Below are 16130 nucleotides of genomic sequence, written 5' to 3'. Positions count from 1 at the left end.
TGAAGAACCCACCGCTTTGTATCAAGGTTGTTCCTTCACACCTGCAGTCCCTCTGACTGGAATATTCTTTCCCCACATCGGAATCAGCCTTGGTTCCAGCTATCCTTCTGGATAAAGATGATGAATGGAGCCTCTACTTTCACTCCCTTTTGAAATTCCGCTGCAGTGACAGTTCAGCGATTGTTTTAAAACCTGAAACAAAATTGTAAGCCAGCAAGGTGGAAAGCCACATACTATTTCCCTCTTGGAATTGTACCACCACCATCCCCAAAGTTCAGTTCCTGGTGACTCCTGCCAACTCCAAAGGAAATGTGATAAATGGCAGCTAAATAAAAGTTTGCTGACAGTAAATTCCCAAGAGAGACATCAGTTTTTCTCCTGTTAACCAAAAAATAAAAGGCCTTTCCAAGCAAGAGGCAACAGGCATTATTTGAAATAAAATTTAAAAAATAGCTATTTCAAGATGTACTGATTCAGGCAGAAGCCCAAATAGTGTTCCAAATAGGAGACAAAGGGAATGGGTATTTGTGAAAAGGGGAAGGGGAACAATTACATCAAAAGACAGAACACATTTGTATTGGAATAGGCAATATAACATAGTGATGTTAATTCTAAACAATGTGTTCAATTTTCAATCCAATAGTCATTGGTCCAGTAGTCATCACATCTGCTTTCTTTACAAACAGCTTTTTTTGGAAACAAGGTTGCTTCAGCCCAGACCAAAAGTTATTTTATCCTGTTTTAACATTCCAAAAGTTTGAAGCATAAGATGTACAAGGCAGTTCCTCTGGCCTGGCAGCTCTGGTTCCATTTTAAAGTGAATCCACTCTCTTTCTTTCTTTCTTTCTTTCTTTCTTTCTTTCTTTCTTTCTTTCTTTTACACTCTCCATCAAGGTAGAAAAGTAGATGTATGCTTTGTTTTGTTTTGTTTTTCTTCCTCCAGAGAGTGGAAATGGCAGTATTTCTAGTCAGAGGAACAGCAATAAATGATACTTCTAAATACAGGAATAGGAAGCAAGCCTGTGATCTTGAATACAGGAGCTAAAACTTCCCCACCTCAACCCTCACTCCACTCAGCATTGAGCCCCAGATGAGATGGTGCTAGACCCATCTCTGAGGTATCTGACCAACTCAGAAGAAAGATTTGAAGATACTGAGGCCAAAGGGCCCTCCCCTATATATCACTGCCATTCCAAGAAGCCAATCTGTTTATTATTAAGCCCTCACCCACAGCAGGCCACTGCCAAAGATTGCCTAAGATGACAAAAAGAACAAAACAGAGGAATTCAGAGAACACCAAAGGTCAACATCGCGACAACCCAAATGCAAGTTCCCCTCCCTCAGCCCTGTTACATCACCCATCAAGTTTCCTTACTAGCTGTTTCTGTCATCTGGAATATTTTTGTTTGTTTATTTACTTGCTTACAATTATTTTTCCCCATACAAGTGTTATCTTCTGAACAGGAGCATCTTCATCTGCCTTGTTTCCATTTTACTTCCAGTGCCTAGAAATTTGTAGGCCTCAAATACTATTTATTGAATGAATGGGCTCTAGAGATCAACAAACTGCAGTCCAAAAGCTATGAACTTTTTTGTTTGATTGCTTTTGGTTTTAAGTGGATGGAAAAAGTCAAAATAAGATTTCCTGATGTACAAATTACATGAAATTCAAATTTCACTGTCCACAAGTAAATTGGCACAGAGCCATGTTCCTTCATTTACACATTGTCTTATGGCAGCTTTTGCAATACTGCAGCAGAGCTGAGTAGTTGTGACAGAAATTGGCCCACAAAGCTCAAAATATTTACTCTCTCTGAACCATTTCAGAAAAAAAATTTGCTGCTTCCGTTCTCAAATTTCTTACTGTGGGCAAGCAGCTGCACCCCTCTGAGCCTCATTTTTTATATCTATTGGATGAAAATAATAGTAGATCTCAAAGGAGGTTGAGAGCTTGCTGTGAACAGTGACAGGCACATTGTAAGTTCCAAAAAAAGGTGACCTGTCATGGTCACTGAACTTTTTCTGTAACTCTGGTATGCCATTATCCCCAATATGTGAATGTAGAAACTGACTCCACAAGTTGAAGTCACTTAGCCAAGGAATCACAGTGGGTGTTCTGAACTCCTCTCCACACCAAGAGGCTTGGCATAGTCCTGTACACCCCCTCCCAGGACAGGAAACAAAATCTGGAAGCCTGGGGAAGGCTCAGGCCGCAGCCAGGGAGCACCATGACGCACTGTTGTGGTTGGGACATCTGAGCCAGGCAGCCCCGCCCACCGTGGAGCTGTCAGCATTACCGTCCTAGCACCTCCGTGCTCAGCTGTCTCCCTGAGGTCAGCGTGGGCCTATTTTCCTCATCTCTAGGGGTAGGGCGTGAATCCTCATGCTCACCGTAATAAGGCTTAAGGGAGGGATTGGGCAGGAAGCAGTTGAAGGGGGAAGCACCCCTCTTCCACCTCTGAGGCCCAATGAATAGGAATCTGCTCCAGGAGGTGTGCCTTGATTTTCCTAGAAAACCTCATCTCCTTTTCTCTGGTTTCCCCATTGCCCGCATCCCCGGCATGTGGCCTCCCTTGGTGTCAGCTTTACTGGTCTGGGTCCTCTGTCTCCCCCATGGCAGAGGCAAAGCCTAACAGAGAATGTTAGTGATGTTTGCTGAGTAAGAGCACAAGGAACTGAGCAAAGGACCAAACTGGGGGGGCAGGAGGGATATGAATTGAGAAAAAGAGAAAAGGGGAAAGGAAAGAATTGAGTGAGGTATGTGGGAGTGGTAACATGTTGAAGGAGGAATGAGGCACAGACAGGGGGACTGTGTTATCTACATTGTCTACGGTAGTCAAGTCCCTGGAAATATGGGTCCTAGTTAGGCCAGAAAAACACAGGCCTGGTTCATGTGCACACCCATGGTACTGTGTAAATGCTGCAAGGCATGGTGGTGCAAAATACTGAGGCTTTGTGGAGTTGGGGTACACCCCTGACTCTGGACTTGTGTGTTTCCAATATGATGTTATCTGTTCAGAGATGAGAAAATGGGGGTCCATGCATTCACAGGTGTGTTTCTGGTTGCGAAGCAGCAAATAGCACAAGAGTCTTCAAATCCCTGCTCTGCCTCTTGCTAGCTGTATGATTTTGAGCAAATTCTTTAACCTCTATGTTCCTCACTTTTCCCATTTAGGAAGTGTTGCTAACACCAGTAACCACCTCTTAGGATTATTGTCAAGAACAGGGAACCAAAGCAGCATTTGGCATACACTAAGTGCTTTGTTGGGTTAGCCGTCATGGCTGCCAATGGCACAGACAGTCTGGTGGCTCTGCGTGATTGCGTGCAAGGATTGATCTTGTGAATGAACAACCAGGATCCAAAAATAATTGCGGACATCTATGGCAAAACTGTTCAAATGAAAATAGCCAAAACTGTCATTGAAAGTAAAATCATCAAGTTGTTGTTTGAAAATCGGTTCAATAATCACAGGTGTGAGAGTGGAGTCATCTCTTTTGGGTTCAATAGAAACCTCTAAGGGTTAAGAAAACAAAGTGCTACCTATAGAATGTGGGGTTTGTTTCAGCATAGTGCATTTCAGGAAGGTAGATAAGAAATGGGCTTCGAGAATTGGGACCTTATGCTGTTGTACTTTCGCCCACTTGCATTTTCCATGTTACTGTTTTGTTTTCTTTTGTTTTGCTTTTTATTAAGCACGGAATCATGGTCAAGTGCGACGAAGAAAGAAACCAGTGGCCTGAGCTATTTGTAAGAGAAAATCTTTAGTATCAGTGACATCAAAGACAGGAAATTCCATTTCCCTGATAAGGACAGTGAAGTAATACAAAGATGGGGAACACCCAGGCAGACCAGGGCAGGGCCTCAGGGATCCCTCAGAGGGGCCCCTCATGAGAAGCCAGCTCACTCTGCTGGGAAGCAAGCCAGCCTGCCCTAGGACGGAAATCTCAGCAGGGCTACCACCTGGAAGGGACTCTCCAGCTCACCCAGAGGCAGCTGCCACACAGACAGGTATAAGACACCCCTATCAGGCCATGAAATTATAGAAACCAAAACAGACACACCACACATACAGACACATATCTGGACACATAATTACAGATACACAAGAGCGGCCACCAAAGCTAGCCAACAAGCACACAGCAGGACACTCAGATAGACACAAAAGGTACATATTTCAGGGCAAATACATCAAGCATATGGAGAACAGAACAGTCGCACACATACCAAAATACACTTGGAGATGACACAACACAGGCTGAAACAGACACCCAGAGACAGTCATACATAGATAACAAGACCGGTCACCCAAGCTAGCCACCAGCAGACACAAGGACACACCCACGACCATAGTCACACATATCCACAAACACATAGCCTCAGAGAGACTCAAAACACTCTGGGGTGGGCAATCAGAGACACAGCAGGAAGACCTGGAGAGACCATCCAGACACTTGAAATAAAGACACAAAATACAAGGGAACATAACCAAAGAAACCCAGGCTTCTTTCCCAGTGGAGACCCAGGCTCCCATCCTTCAAACTGCCCAACACCGCCACCTCCTAGAGCAGACCCAGGCTCTTCTTCTGGGAGCCCGTCCCTCATTCCTTAAGGAACCTCTGGGTCCCTTTTCTTGGCGGCAGCACCCAGTGTAGGCCGTGGGCGCCCCCTGGTGAACCAGACGCCTCAGCCCAGAGATGTACGGAGTTGGTGAGACGAGGTCTAGGCTGAAAGGAGGAAAAGGCGCTTCTAGGTCTTCCGCTTCGAATGCAAAGCCCACAGAACAAGGAGAGTGGTCCGGGACGGGGAAGTGGGGAGATGGTAGATGGGAGCCCGATCAGACAGGGTCTTTGGCGCGGAAACAGAGCCGGGTTTAGCAATGTAGGAAGGAAGACCCTCACACGCCCCTACTTCACAGTTCCTCGTCGGAGACCAGCGAATGCTGCAACTAGGTCCCAAGAAGTTAGAGTGAGACCAAAGGTGTATTCCCATTGATCCGCGCCCGACCAATGAGTCATGGCGAGGGGACCTGGCGGGTAGAGGCAGGGCACTTTGACTCAGAGGGAAAGATTCCTGCCCGCGCAGCAATGGCTCTCAGCCAGAAAAAGACCACCATGGAATCGCCCAAGTTGTGGAATGCCCAGCACGGAGTTACCACCAACTCCAGCGTGACTCTGACAGCGGAACCCTGAAAAAGTTGGGCCCGCCCCTTCCAGGGATGACCCGGGTCTCCCAAGCCCCGCCCATTCCCCCGCCACCACATCATCTCCAAGCCCCGCCCAATTTTCCCGTTATCAGACTCGCAGTCCCTCCCACTTTCCTGTGACTCTCCTTAGGCTCCACCTACCTTCTAGCAACGAGCCTCCCAGGCCCCACCCACTCCCAGTCTCATCCACTTTCCAGTTCTCTCTAGGCCCCGCTCGCTTCCCCACCGTTAGCTTTTCAGGCCTGCCCACTCTCCAGTCCCGCCCACTTCCCGTCATTCTCCCTAGGACCTGCCCACCTCCCCAGCCAACAGCTTCTCAGATCTCGCTTGCTCTCCTGCCGCATCCACTTTTCTACTTCTCTTCGTTTAGCACCACCCTCTCCCCAGGCTCCGCCCTTCTATGTTTCCTATCTGAAATCCTCGCTCCTTTTTGGATTCCACCTTTCCAGAGCGCTGTGTCTTCATTCCAGTCCAACCCCTGAATCCATTCCTATCCCTAGTCTAACTTCCTGGGAACTTCGCGGTCTGTGGATCTGACCACTTTTGTCTTGTTACTTTAGACCCTTCCCCTTTTGTGCCGCCCTATCTTCTTCCAGGCCCCACTCACACTATAAAGACCGTACCCCAACATCGTCAAGTTCCTGGAAAATGGAGTAGGAGAGGCCTCAGTTTCTCTGCTCTGCTCTTCCACGGAAAGGCGCATCCCTCTTGGCTGTCTAAGTCGTCGGCAGCCGTCCGTCTCGAGAGACGATGGTGTAGCTTCTTCAGAGTCTATCTGCACCGCCAAGAATGGCTGTGCAGTCCGACTCGGGAGTGACATGGTATCTGTCTCCTCCCGTGTTGAATCGACATCTTGCGATGACGCTGAAGCTACAGAGCCTGGGCAGGGTAATATGGAGGGTCTGCTGTTGCCCATGCAGCAGACCCCCCCTCTCTTCGCAGCTGAAGGGTCCAAGGGAAAGACGGAGTCGATACAGCTTGGGTTCAGGTGCGCCGCAGGAGTTGCCGGTGTTGACTACAACGTCAAACCGCCTTAGGGACTCCGGCTCCGGATTTTCTGTCGGGGTTTACTTCCTTAGCCTTTCCCCTGAAGAGGTATGCCGCAAGGCAGCGGAGGTTTTTTGGAGTCAGAGTTTTCCTTCTCTGATGTACCCTGACTGGAAGATCGAACCAGCGACACTTAGCTCGCAGGCCGACGCTCAATCCACTGAGCTAAACCAGCCAGGGCAAGGCTGTCTAAGTGCTGCCCTACAATGGGACCCTATCTCCGCCCACGGTGGTCTTCACTACCCCAGCCTGCCTCTTCCCGCTGTTACTCTGCGGGACACGAGAGCTCTAACACCAGTCTGGGTGGGTACGCCCACACCGTTTCTCCCCTTCAACCGGTAAATTTACCACATAGGGTGTTAGTCCTGCTTGAGATGGTGATCTGGTTAGCAGTGCCTATGGGGGGGGGGACCCACGCAGGTCACTCCCTTCCCATCTGCTGCCACACTTCTGCACCAACAAGAAGTTGGTGGCTTTGAACATGTTATGTCTACTGCTGAGCAGTGAACCCCTTCCCACCAGCTTTGAGCCCACATCCCGACACTCATGAGGCTGTGGAGGGGTCTACCTGTAGGTCTTTATCCAAGGCTAGATTGAAGCTGTGGTGTGGGGCTTCTCATCTTTGTGTTCATCGCAGATTTCTGGGATGTCTGGATCAATGTATTTGTGTAAATGGGAGAGAAAGGGATTCCCCGAAAAAGTGACTTTTGTGTGTTTACCTGTCTTCCTGGGTCCTAATGCTGGGGTCAGCAACTATCTGTGCGATCTTTTTCTCTTCTTTCTTTCTTTCTTTCTTGTGTGTGTGTTTTGTGACTTTATCTTCTCCCTTCAACCATTTTTTTCTTTCACAATTTTATTTGCTGTATGTCTTTTTAAATTGAATTTATTAGGGTAAAATTGGTTAATAAAATTATATTGTTTTCAGGTATACAATTCTATAATACAGTACACCTGCTGTATGTCTTTTTGAGTTGTGTGCCTGGGTCTGTGTGTCTGGGGTAGTCTGTGTTGTATTTATACCCATGTGAGTGTATGATTCCGTGTTTGTGCTTCTGCATGAGTATTTTGTGTGTGTGTGTGCACATCTAGGTCTGGCTGTGTCTATATTGGAGTCTGGGTGTAGAGTGTATCTTTGACTCCATGTGTGTGTGTCTCTTTGGGTCTCTGTGTTGTGTTGTATTGGCTTGGGGGAGGTATATTTATTGTGGGTGACTCATGCATGCACTTGGTCTATGGGAGTCTATGACCATGCATCTGGGTTGGGGGTGGAGCCAATGACATTTGTGTAGCTGGGTGTGCGTTTGGGTCAATATGGGTCTATGTGTATTGTGAGTATGTTGTTGCACTGGGTGTCTATGTGTGTATATAGAAATCTTTATGTCTCGGTCAGACTGTATGGTTGTATTGTGTATGTCAGACTCTGTGTGTGCACGTATCTGTGTGGCCTGAATTTTCCTGGGGTCTAGATGTGTGGCTGGTATATGCCAGCCCCCTCAGCTCCCCAGTGGGCAAAGCTAGTGACTAAAGCCCTCTCCCTGGGGAGGGGAGACCAGGCTGGACACTAGCTTTGCCCTCCTAGCCCAGGAAGGGGGTTGGAGGGTGTCAGGAACTGGGTTCCAACTGCGTAGCTCCACCAAACTTCAGTAGGCAACAGAATGACAGGATGCAGAGAGGAGAGGAGTGGCAGGCCTGGAGGTAGGCTCTTAGGGTGGATGGTCCTGATGGAGAGCCTGGCACCTGCTGGAGACAGACACCCCTGCCCCTCCTGACTTCAGAATGGCAGTGTCAGGGACCCTGGACCCTGCTCACACACATTTACACCAATATCTCCCAGATCAACCAGCTGCAGAGCTATAGATATAGGCATGAACACACACACACAGACCTCAAACACAATCACACACACACCAGCACAACCCACACATCTATGGACACACATGCACAATCCACACACACACACAGATCACAGAAAAGAGTACATATACTCACCCAGGTGCACCACAAACACCTATTCACATAACACATACACATAAGGCATGATCTGTACACACACCAAGCACATTGCCAAGCACACAGGTGTACATGCCAGGACACAACACATATGCACACTTCCAAAAACACATGGCCACATACATGCAAAGGCATCAAGACTTGTACACACCAAAAAAGACACAAGAAGTTTCATGCCAATTCACAGCTACATAGAAATACACATACACCAAGAAATGAATATTTACATACATTCATATAGTCACACTAGAGAATATACATTCTCAGAGATATATTCATGTAGCAGGTTACATAGACATAGATATCCATAAACACCTCCACATGCACACATACACATTCACAGATGCAAAGACACAGCCACAATCATCCACACACATGCATACATCAGGACACACACATATAATAAGAGTGAGCTCTTCCATCCTTGTCCCCTCATTATCCTAACCCCTTACCTACCTCATCCACAGGACCCCATCCATGAAAGTGTCCCTGGGACTCTGTCCTCCTCTGGCCTTCTGGCCAGATTATTCTCCCTTCACAGTCTTCCCACATTCCCACCACATCCAGATATGAAGACACAGGGAGGATAAACTGCCCAGAATGCCTAAGGGGAGTAGTAAGCCTTAGGTGACTGGTCCATGAATAGGGTCTTCCCCGCCCCTTTGCAGTCAGCACCCCCACCATGCTGAGAGGGGTCTGCTAGTACCCCACATCCGAGGCTTCTTTTGTGATGACACCACCATCAAATACTCCCTGGTGGCTCATTACATTGTTGAGAACTCAGCACTCTTCTTCATGTGGCCTCCTTCATGTCCATCTTCATGGTAAGGAGCTGGCCACACTCACTCCATGCAGTGATGTGCCACAGGCAAGCTTCAGCCCTTTTTCTGACAAAGTGAGAAGCCTCAGCCATTACAGGCCTAAGGCAGGAAGAAGTACCACCTCTTTACCTAATGAAATGGGAAATTTTGCTGCTCATTGGCATAGAAAAAAATTTTTTCCTTGAGGAAAAGGTAAGGCTTGCTGACATAGAATAGAGGAAATGCCAGCCTCTCTGCCTTAGGCATGGAACAAGAAGAGTTCACCCCCATCCCCCAGTGAAGAAGGAAGCCCCATTCCTTATATGCATAAAGCAGGAAGCAGTCCTGACCTGTTTTGACAAGTTGGGAAATATCCCCCTTTCAAACACAGAGGGAACATTCTGCCTCTTTCTTCTGGTAAAAAGGGAAGTCCCACCATTTTCAGGCATTCAGGAGGAAGTCTATCCTTTTCTCCTGGTATAACAGGAAGCCCCACCCCTTTTAGACATGTGACAGAAAACCCTGCCTATGACTGACATAAACTAAGAAGATGTCCAACCACCCCTTTTCCTGATATAATAGGAAATTCCACCCCTTTCAGATAAAGAACAGGAAATCCTGCTCACATATGACATAAACCAGGTGCCATCCCATCCCTATTCCTAGTGTAACAGGAAGTCCTGCCCCTTTCAAATATGGAACTCCTGCCAATGATTGAAAAAATAGGGGGATGTCCCACCTCTTTTCTTGGTGAAATGGGAAGTCATGCTCCTTGCCTTGTAAAATAGGGAATCTTGCTCTTTCCCAGCATACGGGTGAGAGAAGGCCTCACTGTGCTGTGTGTAAGATGAAATGAAAAGCCCGCCCTTGCACCTTCTTTAATGGGAAACCACAACCTCCTTTCAATGTGAAGAGGGAAATGCGACCTAGCTGAGAAAAAGAGTTGGGGATTTTCTATTCTTATTGCTCCCTACCCTCCCCCCCACCTCCCCACCTCAGAAGTGATTCCTCCCCACTCCACTCTCACCCTGCAGATCAGGTTGGGAGAGATGATCAGAGTCCAAGGCTTGTGGCCGAGCTCACCAGCTTTCAAGAGCAGCACCTACAAGGCCATGATCTACAAGCAAATGGGAGCCTTTGTGCTTGGTGGCATGGCCAGCTGCTCCCTGACCAACATCGCCAAGATGACCACAGGTAACCAAGGCCCCACTTCCTGGCTGTGGGCCTACCTGACTGGGCCTTCTTTAACTGCAAGAGTGACTATATCACCAATTACACTTGCACCAGACACCCTGAAGACGTCCTCAATGCCAGGCAAGTGGGCAGCTGGGGAGAAGAACCCAGGAAGCATCCACTCCTCACCCCAACTGCAGCTGATGTTAGTCCTCCCCCTGCCCATCTCCCAGAAAACCCTTCTATTCTGAGCATGCCTCTTTCAGGGTGTACGCCATGGTGCATCAGATGGCAAGTGTTGGTGGGAGGCAGGCCACACACCCGTCAAGGTCAGAGAATGCTCCATTGTCCCCTGCCCCACTCCACCCCATGCTTGGAGCCAGCAGTGCCAGGCACGGCTTCCATAGAGCTTGTGTGGGTCCCCTGGAGCTGGGAGGGCAAGCATGGGGTGGGCCTATCCTCTCTTAAGGCTCATTCAGTGTCCCTGTCCCACAATGACAACTTCCAGAAGTCTCCTCTTCCCTGCAGCTGGAGACGGCCTGTGCCAGGCTAGTCCATGGCCAGGAATGGGTTCTGCCAGGAGCAGGGGGTAGGGAAATCAGATCCAACCGAGGTGTAGGTCTGAAGTCTGGGTAGTGAGGTGGCCAGAGAAGCTGGGGAGAAGGAAACCCTCTGGGAAGGAGCCGATGACCCATGCACCCAGTGGACAAAGAGAGCTTAGATTCCACTGGTAGAATTGGATCACACACATGGGAGCCAGCTCCGAGCATCCGCACAACATGTTGGACAGATACAATGACACAGACAGAGGCTTGGCCATGGAGCATGTGACACTCACACGGATGTTTTTTCACACCAGTGACCCAGCAACACTTCTTCCTGACAAGTAACACAGTAACTTATTTAAAAGACCAAGTAACAAAGTAACTACAGCTTCTGTTGTGATAAAAGATCAGCGTCTTTGAAGCTGAAATGTAAGGTTTCTATCCCAGCCTCAACTGTGTGTGACACTGCATGAGACACTCATACTCCTCCTCAGGCCTTCATTTTTGCATCTGTAAAATGGGCATATAAACAGCACCTGCTTCCTAGGGTTATGGTTTCATAAGTTAAAACATAAAGAAGCTGATACACTCAATGTACTTAGAATAGGATCTGGCCTAAATGTGACTATTATCTTTAACAATAGGCAAAACAGGCTCTCTGTCCTCCAGGGTGGATTGGTGGCTGGGGTGTGTGTCAGCAATGCCTCAAGGTACACAGGTTGTATAGCAGTGTGGCCCTCTACAGGGCAGAGAGGAGGCAGGCCTTTCCCCGAGTTTGCGGATCTTGTAAAGAAAGGGCAGTCAAGTTTTTGAGAACGTACTGGGTCTCCCTGAATTCCTATGCCTTGAGTATTCTTCAAGTCCCCATACCTAATTTTTCCCAGACACACACAACAGCCACTTTCTCATTCTTCCTTGCTAGTGTCAAGGAAGTAAAATTAACCTGTTATTATTAAATGTATTTTTTAATTTATAAATGATGTATTATAGAACTGTACACTTGAAACCCATATAATTTTATTAACCAATGTAACCCCAATAAATTGAATTAAAAAATAATTTTTTTCTGTTTTTCATTTCAAAATCAGGAGCCCAACCCCTGCTCTTTAAGGACTCCCTGCTGAGCCTGGCCTAGGTAGATTGAAGATCTGGTGCTGGCAGGAGGTGGGAGTTCTAGGCCATAACAGGGGCCTACCTACAGGGGCTCACCCAACTGCTTGGGAAATCATCCAACATAAAGTTCTTACAATTATGGTGTCAGGGGCCACAGCCAATACCTTCTTTAGATGCTGAAATCCATTTCCATACAAAATTGGCAAGATGAATGTCCTGCCTTACACCATGGCCGCCCAGGATCAGATAGGCAGAGGGGTGCATAACTGCAGCCCCAGGGTGAATGAGACAGATGTCCACTCCTGGGGCTTCAAGGTGCCTGCCCTCCTCTCCAGCTCTATGTGCAGGCTGGCTTCTGGGGATGGAAGACCCTACTCTTATGGCCCACCATCCAGCTCCTTTTCTTCTCCCTGGCTCTGTTCACTGGCTACAACTGGATCTTGGACTATTTGCACCACCCCTATGATATGGTCTTCAGATTCCTGTAAGGAGCCTTGATGGCTTTCTGGGTGGCAGGTAATGCCATGGGATGCATGGGTGCCAGGGAGGGTCTGCTTGCTGGGGAGCCATGGGTATACCTGGCACTCTTCACCTCCAAGAATGAGAGGCCAGACTGGGGTGGCGGCAGCCATGGGGTGCAGATGGCATCAGCTCACCCTCAACCCCTCCCCATGTTATCCTTGTAGGTTTTCTAATACTCTGGTCTTTTTACATCTCCAGCAATGCCGTCCCAGCAGGTGGCTAGAAAGCCACCTGCCCCCTGCTCTCCAATCTTTTCCCCCTTACCCTCCTGCTGGATCCCCACCCCCCACACTGAGATCTGTCAGGGAGCCCAAGTTGTGCTTTGATGCAGAGAAAGGTAGAGGGCACCCCCTGCAGGGCCTGTACTCTCCAGGGAGCTAGCCCCTTCAGGTGAGGTGATTCAGGAAGCTCTGTCCCTCTGGAAGTCAGACCATACCCCAAATTGGCCCTGCCCTGGTGGGGTGACACACGAAACCTGTTTTTATGACTCATAATATATTAAAAAATTAAGAAATGCCAACAGAGCATTTATGAAATGTTGATGCATATTAACATGAATTGGTAGACCTATTTCAGACTGGGTGTCATGTCTCAGGGATCAATTCTAAGAATTACATTGGGTGACAACCTCAAAAGTCTATCAATATTAGGGTTTCTCTGTCTCAGCGCTATTAACATTGACGTTTGGGGTTGAATAACTCTTGGCTGCAGGAGCCATCCTATGCACTGTAAGGCTGTTGAGCAGCACCCCTGGCCTCCACCCACCTGATGCCAGTAGCAACTCCAATCAATGTGTAATGACCAAAAATGGACAGGTCTGGTCCCATAGTGGGGGCAAAACAACTCCAGCTGAGAATTCCTAGGGTAGGGGGTTCCATTGACACCCCCCTCCTCATGGAACTCTACATTCCATAACCATCTGACTACTGTGGTTCTAGTGTTACAAGAAAGGGACCAGGCCCACAGCAGGTCTGCCTCAGGCCGGACTGAAACGTGTGGGTTCTTGACTTCAGGTAGGAAAGATTTTACAACACAAGTCCAGGTGATTTTGAAAGTTCATTTATTAAAACTGGAGAGAGATGAGGCAGTGCTCTGCTTTGGCTCCCTAGAAATGTTATAGGAAAGAAGTGAGCTCACTGGAAAGTCCGTGAAAATGCGGGCCTTGAAGACAGGTTCAGACTGTTAGCCAAGGACAAGCTGCTGCTGCCCTCTGCTCCCCAGGTTGCAAGTCTCGTGGGGACCCTTAAAGTTTAGGAGATGCGTGCCTGTCAGGGAAGAAAGGCATGGGCATGCTCCAGAGAAAACCTGCCCTGGGTCTTTGTTTTGAGGGTTCTTATCTGTTTTATAAAGGTGGAAATGTTAGAGGAGAGTCTCAAAGAATACCAAAATGAGATTCATTCCCTGACTTCATCCATCCTTGGGTGTGGTTAGCACAAACGGCACTAACTGGATTTTACGCTGTTTACCTTCTGGTTGGAGAGAAGTGTAAATCATTTACTCTTTTTTTTCTTTTTTCTTTTTTATTGAATTTATTGGGGTGACATTGTTTAATAAACTTACATAGGTTTCAGGTGCACAATTCTATAATGCATTGTTTGTATATTGTATTGTGTGGTTGCCACTCCAAGTCAAGTCTCTTTCCATCACCATTTATCCATCCCCCTATACCCTCTTCTACCTCTCCCCTTTCCCTCTGGTAATTACCATACTGTTGTCTGTGTCTGTGAGTAGATTTTGTTTTTGTTTTGCTTAACCATTTTCCCTTAAATGTCCTTGGTTAGGGAAGCTAGGATTTTGCAATTTACTAGGTGGCGGCGCACCTGAAGCCAAGCTGTATTGACTCCGTCTTTCCCTTGGATCCTTCAGCTGCGAAGAGAGGGGGGGTCTGCTGCATGGGCAACAGCAGACCCTCCATATCACCCTGCCCAGGCTCTGTAGCTTCAGCTTCACTGGAGAGGACACTCCAGCGTCATCGCAAGATGTCGATTCAACACGGGAGGAGACAGATACCGTGTCACTCCCGAGTCGGACTGCACAGCCATTCTCGGCGGTGCAGATAGACTCTTAAGAAGCTACACCATTGTCTCTTGAGGCTCTGTAGCTTCAGCTTCACTGGAGAGGACACTCCAGCATCATCGTAAGATGTCGATTCAACACGGGAGGAGACAGATACCGTGTCACTCCCGAGTCAGACTGCACAACCATTCTCGGCGGTGCAGATAGACTCTTAAGAAGCTACACCATCGTCTCTCGAGACGGACGGCTGCCGACGACGAGGTGGCTGTAAACTGCTTGGCCACTTAACAAACTGTCTCCATACTCCACTTGGCCTGGCTAACTAATCTGTCTCACTAGGATGCTGCATATATTTAAATGGAATGGAGAGAGAAGGTGACTCACAGTTGCTGGGGGGTCACCCTGGTTTATACCATATGATCTAACAGGAATTTATTCTGGAGTCCAATCTGAGCTAGGGGTCTAGCTCAATTGTTTCTCCCAGTGAATTAACACAGGGATTCTCAGCAGTATTGACATCTGGGGCCAGTTAAGTCTTTGGTGAGGGGAGGAGAGAGACTATCTTGTGCGATGTGGATCTTTCACCCCATCCACCCCGTAGATGCCAGTAGCACACACACAACCACCATCCAGGCATGATAATAAAAAATGTATCCAGATAGTGCTATGTCCCCTGGAGGGCGGAATTGCCCCCAACTGAAAACCACTGGTTAAAACTAAAGGCTGCTGGTGCATGTGAAGTACCAGCCAAAGAGCTGAAGTCGCTGACTCAGCTGCCTACCACCCCACAGTAGCCGGAAGCCCTGGGAGGTGAGGAGGCTCCTGGGACGACAGAGCTGGAAGCTGCCATCAAAAAAGGGTCTAACCTTCACGCAAGGGGCAGCACAGGAAGTTTTGTCCAGCCCCTGATAGTAATTGTAATACTGAGAGCTACAGTTTATTGTTTACTCTGTCTGAGGGGAGACTGAGGCCATCTTGCTCACTGGGTCATCTCATCCGACCTTCCCAACCAGACTGGGGATTGGGCATTCCTGACTGCCTATCTTGCAGATGAGAAAATTCAGCCACAGAGACTCAAACCTGGCCACACAAGGTCATAGGGCCAACGAGAAATGTGAAAGGTAGGGTAATAGCTTGTAATAAATTATAACACTGGAGCAGAAAGGTGCCAGTCTGGATAAAGCAAGGCAGTCCCCCAAAGCTCACTATATCGTGTCCCAATGTGAAACGCAGCTATAAGTCTTCCTCTTTGATGTTCCACCCCAGACAAGGCTGGGGTGACCCTGCCTGCTACAAACCCAAAGCCCGAACGAAGTGTCCAGGGGGAACGCAGGGACCCCTCAAGCCTCCATCAGCTTCCACAAGCAACCCCAGTAAAACACGGAAGAAACATCGTGGTTTTACTGACTGCGTAGCTTCAAGACAAGTCCTCTTGGAACCGACCGTTCTCCCCCTCCCCCAAAATAAATCGCAAATCCGGAGCCCCAAGATTGACCCCTCTAGGAGCCCTCCCAGTAATGAACAAGGGTTCTGGCGAATGGTACAGAAATGGAATGGGGAGGAAGGCTGCAGACAGACAAACTGAGGCAGGGCCTGCCGGGCCAGGGTGGGGTGTGTTGGTGGGAAGCAGGATCTCCCGGCTGCTTGTTTACCTGGCGTCTCCCTTCCCCCGCCCAACCTCTGCAAAACCCAGGTCGCCA

At 48.3% G+C, this 16130-nt stretch overlaps 1 pseudogene; it reads left to right on the top strand.

The window, feature by feature from the left end:
• Positions 1-5085: 5085 nt before the first annotated feature.
• On the top strand, positions 5086-12380 carry LOC149999766 (phospholipid phosphatase 3-like; annotated as a pseudogene).
• Positions 12381-16130: the final 3750 nt, after the last annotated feature.

Source organism: Furipterus horrens, unplaced genomic scaffold (genome assembly GCF_987537825.1).
Source record: "Furipterus horrens unplaced genomic scaffold, mFurHor1.1.pri manual_scaffold_10, whole genome shotgun sequence".
In the NCBI taxonomy this organism is placed as follows: Eukaryota; Metazoa; Chordata; class Mammalia; order Chiroptera; family Furipteridae; genus Furipterus; species Furipterus horrens.
This window is presented reverse-complemented; position numbering and strand designations above follow the sequence as displayed.